At 42.1% G+C, this 12,856-nt stretch overlaps 1 protein-coding gene and 1 pseudogene across 1 annotated transcript in view; one reads left to right on the top strand and one right to left on the bottom strand.

Moving 5' to 3' along the window:
• TSPAN5 (tetraspanin 5) overlaps window positions 1-12,856 on the bottom strand; it is a 162,214-nt gene that overhangs the window by 112,833 nt on the left and 36,525 nt on the right. The gene's annotated exons all lie outside the window — the stretch shown is intronic.
• On the top strand, window positions 11,848-12,150 carry LOC109452289 (10 kDa heat shock protein, mitochondrial; annotated as a pseudogene).

Below are 12,856 nucleotides of genomic sequence, written 5' to 3'. Positions count from 1 at the left end.
TGAAGTGGAAAGCAGTCACAAGAAAAGCATTTCCATGTGTTTGATGAAAGCGCAGAGGATGGCACATACAGAGAGAAATGCTATAAAGTCTTAGATTTTATATATTAACTCCAGAGAGTATCTCACCTACTGAAATCATTTGCTCCTTTAATTAAAAAAGAATTCTAATACCCACCACGTTTCTCTTCTTACCTTGGTTTCCTGGAAGCTCAGACTTAAATGTAATGCTCATTTGCAATACCTTCACTAGCCTAAGTTACTTGCTATAATTATGTCCCCCTTCCACTATGTGGTTTTTATCATTTATTTGTATTTTATTGGTCCTATTATCTACATATACATTTTGTTACAATCTTCTTGAAATCCTTCTTGCCTAGAATTAGAGTACAGTTTTAAAAAGAAAACATTTGTAATGCCTTAAATAAAATTTATACACAGTGTATCTAGTATTTTATTTTTTTGAGGAATCTTCAGAAAAAGTTTAACTTTGGAACCTTACCCATAATGGCATAGCATGCTAGACATGAACCTAGAGTGTTAATGATAAAAAAAAAAACTGTTGGAATTCACAGGATTCTCTACTACATTATGCAGACATCCCTTCCCCCACCACAGATAAACAAACCTATGATAGGAATCCTTTTATAGTCAGTTGACTCCCTTTAGGATTCTGATTTTGAGAAGCTGTGGAACTTCTCCAGAAAAATATGCACTCTCACATACACACGTACAATGTTTGACACAATTGTACGGCATTCACAGCTCCTGACCCCACCTGGTTTACGTCTTGCTACAGAAATGGCAGGGAAGGTGGTAGGTCCACTGCTGACAGCCACATGGAGGCTTCCAGCTCCCAACACACCCATCAATGCAGCTCCACATGGAGATACAGGTCCCTAACCCCCCTTCCCTGTCCCTGTCCCCTGTGAATCACCACAGAGAACCAATCTTCTGTAACAGTCCAGTCCCAACACTGGCAAGTGACAACAGAACAAAGCCCAGGTCTCCTGACTCCATCAGGAACTCATGATATTCACCCTCTCTGCTATTCAGTAGCAGAATGCTTCTCTCCAGGAAAAAAAACAAACAACCAACCAAAAAAAACCTGTAACACATTATCACTGCTTTGGAGGAAACAGGTTATATAAATGCAGTGGCTTATTTTTAATCATAAAATTCACACAGTACTTTTTCCTTCAGTCTCTCCCCTCAATATCTGTCTCTGATTTGAATTTTTGAGGACTTCTTCCTCTAAGTCCAAAATCTTTGAGAGTGAATACTCACCCTCAAACACAGCTGTTTTTCCCATTGAGCCCTTTAAATTCTTTTCTGTTGCTCTCCCAGATAAAATTTCAGTTATCTATAAAAGGTACTTATTTCTGTTTACTGAGCAATGTATCTCTTATCATAAACCAAGGCTTACATCACTCGCTTGTCTAAGACGTAAATTTAGAGGGTTTTCTGTAGCAAATTAGGATTATGCTAGGAAACCACAATGCTCTAAAGGGTCGTAAAAGAAATGAATGCAAGGAAGGAAGGAAGAAAGGAAAGAAGGGAGGGAGGGAGGGAGGGAGGGAGGACACTAAATAGTCCACTTAGACCAGGATTTTCAACTCCAGTCATAACATTAAATTCAACTAAAAAAAATTTTTTTAAAAGGAAACACTGATGCCCAAGCCTCATCCACGACTAATTAACTCAGAATTGCTAGGGGTGGGCTCTAGACATTGGCTTTTCAAAGCTTCCCCCGTTAGTCCGCGGTGCAGCCAGAGTGGAGAAACACCCAACACAGTCCATTCGCCCAGAAGGGTGAGCCATGGGGAGAGTCAAGGCAAAAACAGGGGTGATGGCTGGAATGCTGGAGAGCAAACCAGATGTGTCTCTCTGCCCCTTTTTGCTGGTCCTCCCAGGTAGACATGATCACCCAAGTAGGTGTTTGCAAGGAATCCGTTCCCTGAGCAGTAGTGGAGACAACCAACACTCCATGTACAGGAGTGGGACAATGAACAAGTGTCTCGTGAGCACAGCCCCAACCCAGCCGCCATCCTCTCCGGTCTGGGTGCAGATCTACTCCACACGTAGTTTCTTGGGACTCATGGGTGTGATCAAGGACAACTCTTCTTCTACCAGTTTGTTCACCATTACCGCCTCCTCTTCTCAGTTCGGAGGATTCCCAATGCCCCAAACTCCTTACATTGTCATGGCAGAGTCTGTCCCTTACTTTAGAGGCAGGAAGGCCACTGCCCCTGGGAGAGATCAGTGGGGACAGAGCTCAGCCTAAGGGAAAGTGAGCGCCGAAGGGTTCTGAGCAGAAGGTAAGGCGGAGACTGATTTCTGTGCCTTCAGGAGCAGGTGCCTTCATGTAACAAGCAGGAGGGCCCCTTACCCAATACAAAGGGCCCCTTCCCCAATACAAAGGGCTAATAAAAGTTGTTAACCCATCTGCGGTACAGGAAATGCCCCAGTCCTGCACAGCCCTCTCTCTTTCTCCATCTCCATTCAGTTGCTACCAGTAGCAAAAATCTTTTAAAACGTGGTGACAGACAGGTAAACCAACTTCCTTCTTGTTTGGGGTTCAAAATTAGCTGCAAACGTAGGACCTTTGTGGTGAGCTGGCCTGACCCAGTCTATCTCATAGGTACCGTCAATGCATGGAACACACAGCACTCAGGTGAAGAAGAGTGAATGAATGAATTGGACCCCAGAACATTCAAGCACATGTACGAAAAGCAGTCTGATAAAGTTAGAGCCACAGAAGAACCATCATAAAACGTTTTGTTGCAGCCATTCATGATCCCTCTTTATTAGCCCACCAGTCACCTAGCATCCCCCATGTACCCTAATGTTGCATCAAGAAAGTCTGAGGACTAATGTGCTAGCAAATTCCCTGGTATCCTCCCCTTGCTCCTTTTAGTACTCAGCCCCCCTATTTTTAAACCAAGCACTTGGCCCCTCCAGTAGAGACTACATTTCTCAGGCTCCCTTGAAGCTAGGTAAGCTCCTATGATTGACTATAAGTGATATGATATGACTTGAAGTGATGTGTCAACTTTGGGGTTACCTTCTTAAAGACACAGCCACTTGCAGTCCTGACTGAGACATGGTGACAAGTGGAGATACCTGGGACAGGAGTGGAAAAGGCAGTGCCACCCCTCCAGCCCTCAACTACTCACCTCTGGAATATGACCTGAGGACCACTGTGCTTGGGGGTGTCCCTGTCACAGGAGATTAGGCCACACCTTGACAAATTCCAAAAGGAAGCAGAGAACTCATTTTCTGGCCTTGACTCCAACCTTTGTTTGGGGCAAGCCAACTTAACCGCCCCCTTCCACGGTTTCCTCCTTTATAAATTAGGGATAAAAGTACCTGCTCAATCTTATTGAGAAAAATCAAATGCAATATTAAAATACAAATGCTTTGGAAAGTTATGTGAGGCAGCCTCTGCAATGAATATGATGTAACTACAATCCCGGCACCACACACTTGTGGAAAGTACGGCCCCAGCAGGAAACTAGGTTGGAGTTATACCAAAGTACTACTGTTTTTGACAAGCTAAAATGTGAGTTCAGTGTGATGATGAAAATATTTTAAAATCTATCAAATGCAAAAAATATGATTTATATGCACTGACTACACTCACATGCCCATTAAAACTAGTAACACACCAGGAGAGAAAAGTGCAGTGGCCCTGTGTGGTGAAAAGGGGACTGAAAGTGGTTCTCGTCATGTCTCACCAGGTGGGCAGGAAGGCGGGATCCACAGCTCACTGAGGTTTCTCTCAGGCAGAGCCACTGCCAGGCCTTCGGGTACCTCTGGGGGATTTCAGAAATGGGCTTGGCTTGCTAAGCGGCTTTCATGAGAAATAGAAAAAAGATACCCCCTTCCTCCAGGCTGACCCATCTCCACGTCTGTGGATGTTGGAGAGCCGGTTGCATACATTGCAGTGGATTCAGCCCTTACTTGCTCCTCAGCCAGGGCCCTTGTGCCAAGATACATGTTACAACTGTACTCAGGGCCCTGTCCCAAATTTAAAGTGCATACAGCATTATTATTATCAATACTGTAATTGTACTTAATGTTTCCTGGGGGTCTTGATTACAGAGAGAAACTACCAACTGTCAGTAAATCCATCAGAATTCCTTCACGGGAAACCGAGGTTTATTTCATTCCAAAGAAGAACCGCTAAGTGAACTCTCTTTCCCATCTCACTTCCATGTGCCCAGAAAAAAAGGAAAGAAAAGAAAGCTGCATTACAAAAAAAACAGGTGGTAGGAGGTGAAAGGTAAAGGCTTACAGCCCAGAACTCCAAGCAGAGGACAATGAACACTGAATGAAAAGGCTAGAAGACAATGGACAAGTATCAAGGGATTTCCAAGAACAAGGATGCATTTTTCAATTAAATTCTTTTGCTTAAACTAATCTTTCAGTTCTTGTAATGTTTTCAAGTGAAATCCATTTACAACGTCCAAAACACAGCCAACAGACACCCTAGAATTTGTTTAGCAGACAGACCTAAACAGTGACCACCACTGTAACTGGCAAGGACCCCTTCGCTTTAAAGGGACCTTTAGGTAAGTCATCTTGTAACCACAATACTAAGAGAATGCAGAATAGACACAGCCACAATCTCTCCTCTCTCACTCCTCCAACTCACCAAGCCTTTTCCCACTCCAGAGCCTTCCACCACGCTGCCCCCGGGGACTAACAGACTCTCACCCATCTCCTCACATGGCTAATACTCTCCCCCCACCCAGTTTTCAGTTGCAATACCACTTCCTGAGAGAGGCCTTCCCTCCCACCTAAACTGTGTTCTTCTGTTATTCTCTTTCATTGCCCCCTTGTGTTTTGTTTCTCTCTCCAGAGCACTACTGCAGTTTATAATTTTTCTCCAACAGTATTTATGTAGTTATTCCCTGGCTCCCTCATAGATGCAAATGCCAACATGTCAAGAATCATTTCTGTTTTGTTCTCCATTGTATGCTCAGCTCAGTGACAAGTCACCAAGTTCAGTATGTATTTACTGCAGAAGAAAGGATGGTGGAAGAGACTAAGAATCAAAAGGATGTGATGGGCCCAGCACTGGAGATTAGGTCTAATAGCTTCAGGCCTAGCCCAGGGGCTGCATTTTCCTTTTTTAAATTCCACATGTGATTGAGATGCACAATGCCCTACTGAGGATTACTAATCTGACATTTTCCTGGCAAAATAATACACTGAAATACCATGTCAGTTGCTCTATATAAAAGAAGTCTGAAGAAAAATTTACAGAAATGCCATAATTTCTGATAAACACAATCTGTCCATAAAGCAGCAGGATTACAATTGGTGCCTATACTCTACTCTCATAGTATTTGCAGATGTGTTGACTATACCACAGATGATTATAATAAAACGTACCCAGGATATTAGAGTTTCAACAAGCACACAGAAAAGGCATTTTGTGAATGAACAAGAATCCATGTATACCACGCTGGTTTAGAAGTTGTAACCATTTACCCATAATCCAGTACTCTCTAATCATACAAATGTTGCATTTGCAAAACACCAAGGTCCAAAATCCCTTCCCTCATAATGCAACAGGGTCCCAGACTGCTCACTTCTACATCTATTAATATGCCAACTATAATGCAGGGACTCAGCTTCCGCTCCCCACACAAGAATGCAGGATATGGTGAGGCCAAAAAGGAACAACAATGGAGCCATAGATAGGGGAGTCATACCACTATATTCTCGCTGGCGACTGGTCGAGACACAGGCAGTAGGATCAACACAATCCACAATCTACAATCTGCTTGCTAACCCCACTAGCTAGCCGCAATCCGTGCTTGCTAGCGTAGCCATGGCAGTTGTATTAGTGGTTAATGGTTAACTGATTATAGCTGATGGTCAACTACTTACAGCTGATGGCCATCTGATCACAGCTGATGGCCATCTACTACCTGAGCCAGCACCTTTCTATGTGAGGTCGAGAGCCTGGAAACTGCTCTCTGGGACTCTGTCCCTACACCAACCTTTCCACATAAAATTTTCTATTGTAGACATCAAAGCTTTGGCCAAATAACAACAAAAATAGTGACTCATGCAATTCAGTCCCGCCTAAGATATATCTTGGTAGTGGTTACAGCACAAATTATTACAGGTTGATAAAAAAATAAATGGGGGGGGTTGAATTTAAAATGCATGGTCAGTTACTACTAAATGCAGTTTTCATTTCAAAGTCCCCTCAACAATGACTTGAGTCGCATTTTCGCCCTGCTTTCCAATTTTATCCCTACCTAAGCACAACCAATTATGTTTTCCAGCCTTCATCTAGCTGACTAAATGGCCCCTTGCATCGCTTTATCCTCTCATTTCTGGAACTGTTTTTCTCATAGAGCTGCTCACTATGAAATTTTACCAAAACAACTGCCAACTGCCTAAACAATTATTTCATTTTTAGGAAAGTATTTTAGCAGTGGCTACATATCTCAAAGCATAAATGAGTTTTACAGCCTTCGCAGTTTTCAAAAGTCATTTGGTGTCATTCATCTGTAATGTATAAGAGTAAACTGGCTGAGAAATTAGCTGAGCTGCCTAACACGTTAGTAATCTCATGACTAAATCAGAGTTCTGCTGAGGGCCTGACTTATAAATCAGACTCCCAGGTTCCCCATCTTCAGTCACAAGCCTGCCATACCCATAGCACTTTCTGAGGGAAAATGTCCCAGACTTTTCCATGTACCAAAGAGGCAAAGTTTTCTACATCATGTGATGGCCCCACTCCCAGTTGATTGGACCAGAAGTGAGCACATGATCCAGGAAAACCAATGCAAAGATGGTTTAGCAGGGCTTTTCAGAGGTCGAGAGGCTTTAGCCACTCTGAATTTTAACACTCCCAGTTCCGTTAAAAACAAAGAACTGACATATTTTAATGTCTACATTGAACAAATTAACATTTCTAACACCAAACACTAATAGTTATGCTCTTCGTAAGACAGTTCAAGATTTAGAAAACATATTAATTCAAAGTGCACTTACAGGCAGAATGTCTATTAATGAGAAACAAATCAAAATTTTGATGATGAATGCCACATTCTTTCAATCCTGCCAGTTTGTCTCTGTGACTGAATGTATAAGTTCACGTGGAGACAACACTAAAGAAATAAATTTGAGGCCCTTGGTGAGCATGAGGCCCAAATTAAATGGTTTTGCAGTCAACCACCTCCATCCACCACACTGATCCCCCTGCCCCCCACACACACAGACACACACTATGCCGGCTGGCCAACAACAAAGTAATTAAAAGTTCTATTTAAACAAAGATGATGGTAATTAGCCAGACCCTAATCCTGATAAGTCATCATAGCAGGTTACAATAAGGAATAGTAATCACAAACTCCTGCTGATGACATTTCCAGTGCTGCCTTGGATCTAGAACAATCTGTCAATGTACTATGTGTAAGGCCTGGCCATGGGACACAGTTTTTATCTTAGATATTCTTGAGAGTCCCATCTCCTTTACTACATGTATCCTAAATGATAACCCCTGCTACAGAGTTTTTGTGACCTTGGGACCAGCAGAGCATGATGACACAACTTTCTTGAAAATTCTTTTTTTTTTTCTGTTTGATTCCAAAGCCTCGTTTTTTGTTTTTGTTTTAATTAAAGTTTACTGGGATGACAATGTTAGTAAAGTCACATAGGTTTCAGGTGTACAAATACATCATCTATAAATCGCATTGTGTGTTCACCACGCAGAGTCAGTTCTCCTTCCATCACCATATATTTGATCCCTTTTACCCTCATCTACCACCCCCTCCCCCTTACCCTCTGGTACCCACTAAACTATTGTCTGTGTCTATGTATTTGTGTTTATTTGTTTGTCTTGTTTCTTTGTTGCTTTCAGTTTTATATCCCACATATCAGTGAAATCATATGGTTCTCGACTTTTTCCATCTGACTTATTTAGCTTAGCATAATAATCTTGTACTACAGAGCAACAATAATCAAGACAGTATGGTATTGGCAGAAAATCAGACACACAGACCAATGGAATAGAACTGAGAACCCAGAAATAAACCCACATAAATATGGACAGATAATTTTCGACAAAGAAGCCAAAAACATACAATGGAGAACAGACAGCCTCTTCAAAAAATGGTGCTGGGAGAATTGGAAAGCCACATGCAAAAGAATGAAACTAGACTGCTATCTGTCACCATGTACCAAAATTAATTCAAAATGGGTCAAACACTTGAGCATAAGACCTGAAACAATAAACTGCATAGAAGAAAACATAGGTAATAAACTTATGGACCTTAGGTTCAAAGAGGATTTTACAAATTTGACTTCAAAGTCAAGGGAAATAAAAGCTAAAATAAATGAATGGGACTATATCAAACTAAAAAGTTTCTGCACAGCAGGGGCAGACAGGTGGCTCAGTTGGTTAGAGCGTGAGCTCTGGGCAGCAGGGCTGCCGGTTCGACTCCCACAAGGGATGGTGGGCTGCGCCCGCTGCAACTAAGATTGAACAACGGCAACTGGACTTGGAGCTGAGCTGTGCCTTCCAGAACTGAGATTGAAAGGACAACAACTTGACTTGGAGCTGATGGGTCCTGGAGAAAACACACTGTTCCCCAATAAAGTCCTGGAAATACACACTGTTCCCCAATAAAGTCCTGTTCCCCTTCCCCAATAAAATATTTTTTAAAAAAGCTTCTGCACAGCAAAAGAAACCAACAACAAAATAAAGAGGCAATCCTGAAAATTCTTGAGGCTGCCCGCCCCTGTGCAAAATTTACAACAGCCTGTAAAACCTCAGGGGGTAAAGATAATACAGTGCTTTCCGTCTCACTTAACAAATTGTCCCCACCTTTATAATTTCTGTTGCCCTGTCATTCTAATCATTTTTGCTCTCAATTCCTCAGCTTCTCTCTTCACTAAGAAAGTCCAGCATTTAACTCTTACTATTTCCACATTCTCCAATGCAGAGATTTCCTGTTTCTTCACAGAGTCAAGCTGTATAGCCTCAGACATGAGGTAAAAACTTTCTGGGCCTTACTCTCCTCTCAACATAAATGGGTTGGCCAGATGGCCTCTACTGCTACTGCAATATTATGCTTCCATTACTCTATACCATGTTTCCTCCATACTTTACCTCCCCCAACAGCAATTGTGACCAGTATTGTCACAACAACAAATGGGACAAGATCATTTCCAGGCTGCAGGAGATAAAATCTGGGTCCCTTGCTCCAGAAAATAATGGTACAGACTCTAATTTCCAAACTCTTAAATACTAGATATGAGGAAGCACCACCTGAATCTTTTAAGAAAGAATTTAGGAACAAAAGAAAAGTTATGTTTCACTTTGTACAGAAACAAATTTGTGAAGCCCACTATTCAAAAAAGCAAATACTAAAATATATGAAAAGATACATAAAATGCTTTCATCAGAGTTGGACATTAAAGGTCCTCTCATACCTACGGCATCATCTAGTCTGGCCTCTTCATTTTATAGATAGGGAAAGTGAGGCACAGAGAGGTTAAGTAATTTGCCCAAGGACACCCAGCTAGTGAGATGCAGGCCAAATACTAAAACCCAGCCAAGAATGATGTAATTATTCCAAAAAGGTATCAGAGGATGTTAGCAAAGTGTGGAATAAGCTCCTAGTCTATGAGAACAGCCAAGCCCTCCCACAAAGCTGGAACACTGGGCTAACCTGTGTACGATGACACGTATATCTTTGGCTCCCACATTTCCATCCATGCCAAAGGTGGCACAAGGCACACTAGCTGACATCCCTTCTAAAAGAGGCCAATAGTTCCAAAGTGCTTATGACCCTCTCAGATCCCAGGCAGTTTCCCACCTTGTTGTTACTGAACCACACACGATCACCTCACTAAACGTCAGGAAGCCCAGGCTGCTGGTGCCAGCCATCAGCCGAGCAGCAGCAGCTGCCCCAAAGACATCACCCGCAGATCTCACTTCCTGTTCTAGCAACCAAGCCTACATCCGCCCCATTCAGGGTCTGGCCCATCATTTCCAAAGCTTAGAGCTGCATAGGCCTCGGATATCCAAGAAACCATCTGTTACAAAACCCTCACTCCTCCAACTTCACCACAGCCTCTGCCACCGTCAGTGGTTACACAAGGAGGAACCAATAACAGCCCTCTGAAACCAAAACTTTGGAGTTCTCATGGGTGACCTTGGAGAGTACCCCCACCCCCCAGCCCATGCTGACACTCTCCAGAGTCAGGGGAGCCAAAATCAAACACCCTGAAACAAACACTTCCATGCATTCTGTCTGGTGGCATTAGCTATGGTAGATGTTAGAAAAATGCAGGAAAAAATACATTCAATATTCTAAAGTCTTAGAATTTTGAACCATTTCTCCATTTCAATTTATACTTATTTATTCTTTAATGACATTTTTCAAAGCATAAGCCACAGTATTAAACATAATGTAGAAACAATCACACTAATAATATACTGTATTTCAGACCTAAAGCAGCATAAACTTATTTTCCAATTAAGAGCAAAACCAGAATAAGATTGAGCCTTCTTTGAAAGCTGTTCCTATATTACTGTATTTAAATTCCACGTAAACCTCGAGCAATTACAGTTGTATAACAGTCATCATAACTAACATCGATTGAGCATTCACCAGGTGTCAAACTAGGATCTTTATATGTAAGATCTCACTAAAATTTTCTAACAGCTCTATTATCATCTCCCCCTTTTTTAAGTGAGAGGGGCATATGGAAGGTAACTTGCCTAGCGTCACATCAATAAAAAGGGGCAGGGTCAAGGTTCAAACCAAGGTCCATGTGACTCCAAAGCTGGTGTGTAACATTACCCGACACGCTGCCTTGGGGGGAGAGTCTTCAGTGTGTAGAAGCAAAAACTACAACTGCATTTTAATTTATTGAACCACGTCCCCTTGCATTTTAAGAGGTTCTGTATAAATGACTGCCCTGAAAATTTTACAGGCAAGAAAGGGAAATTAGCACTTATCTACCGAGTCTGTAGCACAGATGTCAAGCAGCTGTGCGGGAGCCAGGGGACAAGTGAACTGTGAGCCTGGCAAGGTCATATGTGCGTCTGTCTCAGACTTGAAATTTTTCAAAGAAAGGAGGAGCCGAGGAAATGGAAGGGAGAATCTCCTTCTAAATTCTGCAGAGTGTTAAAGAAACATGATCGGCCCCACACAGCTCTGATACAGTCTGTTAAAAATAAAGAATAAATAAAAAACTGTATCCCTTACTATCTTCCCTTCTACACCTAACAAGCACAGAAATCCATGAGCATACACATAAACCCTATTAGTATTAGCCTATTTAAACCTTCCATTTTTTAATTCTCTTTATTCTCTTTTGGAGAATTCATTCAGCCAGCACTTGGCTTCACTTATACTTCTTTTGCTATGTTTTACTGCAGGCATCAGTATGACTTCCTCTCAAGTGGCAGCTCTCAGACAGCTCAAGCAATATCAACAGTCACAAAGCAGCCACAGATTTACGGCTGAACAACTGAAATCTCGAAGATAAAACAATAAAGCCGTGGACGAGTGGGCATATTTACCAGTGACCATGCCAGCATCAGCTGCATAAGCTCGTGATGTTTACAACAGAAGCGAATGTCTTGCCATGCTCTACATTTTCTAATTCTTCACAGTCAACTTTCTTTCCATAGAGTTTCATTCACTAAGCACCTATTATGTGCCAGCCACTGTGTTAGATGCTGGGAATACTACGGTGAGCAAAATAGGCTTATCGTCTAGTTGAATTTATTGTCTAGGCAGAAATTCATCCAATAGTGACACAAAGCAATGAGTGATTGGCAGAATATGAACTGCAGTGGCCAGAGTCATGGCAGGAGAGGCATTTAGAAAGTTTCTCCCCCTCTTTGACCGAGTATTAGTTGAAAGGAGTACTGCAGAAACTGTAATCAAAGAAGGCATTATGCTTCCAGAAAAATCTCAAGGAAAAGTACTACAAGCAACAGTAGATGTTGGATCAGGGTTTAAAGGAAAGGGTGGAGAGATTCAACCAGTTAGCATGAAAGATGGAGATAGAGTTCTTTTTCCAGAATATGGAGGCACTAAAGTAGTTCTAGATGACAAGGATTCTTTATTTAGAGATGGTGACATTTCTGGAAAGTATGTAGACTGAAGTAAATCACCATTAAAATGACATTATGTAAAGCTACCCATTCCACTGGTATTCTGAAATCTCATCATGTAAATAATTTCCATGTCTATCTTTTGATAAACTAATGATACCAAAAAAAAAAAAAAAAAACAGAATGAGTGATTTACAAAGGAGCTCCGTGAGGGAACACAGATTGATGAGCATTGTGGCAGTTTATAAACATGGCTGCAAGTTCTAATACTGTTCCCACTGAGGGGTAAGTTCTGTGTCCCCTCCTTGTGAATCTGGGTTGGCTATAACAGCTTCAACCATCAGATTAGGGTGGGAATGATGCCATGTGACTTCCAAAGCTACATCGTAAGAGCCATGGAGTTTCTTGCTTCTTTTTGTTTGCTGGAATACTCACTCTTAGAGATGAACTGCCCTGTAAGTCTGACTAGCTTGAGGCTACCCCCACTCTAAGCCTCCACCCTCCTATGAGCCTCATGAAGGAACCATGGGTAAGAACTCTGGTCCACAGTCCCAGATGAACTTGGTTTTGAGTCAGCCCAGTCCAGGCACCAGACAATGAGTGTAGATGCTCCCACACGATTCCAGCCCCCAAGCTGTTCCAATTGTCCCAACTGAGGCTCCACACATCATAGAGGAGACACAAGTCATCTTCCATGTGTCTGAATTCCTGCCCCCACAGAATCCAGGAGCATAAGAGAATGGATGTGTCTTAACA

This window comes from Rhinolophus sinicus, linkage group LG02 (assembly GCF_036562045.2).
Source record: "Rhinolophus sinicus isolate RSC01 linkage group LG02, ASM3656204v1, whole genome shotgun sequence".
Classification (NCBI taxonomy): Eukaryota; Metazoa; Chordata; class Mammalia; order Chiroptera; family Rhinolophidae; genus Rhinolophus; species Rhinolophus sinicus.
This window is presented reverse-complemented; position numbering and strand designations above follow the sequence as displayed.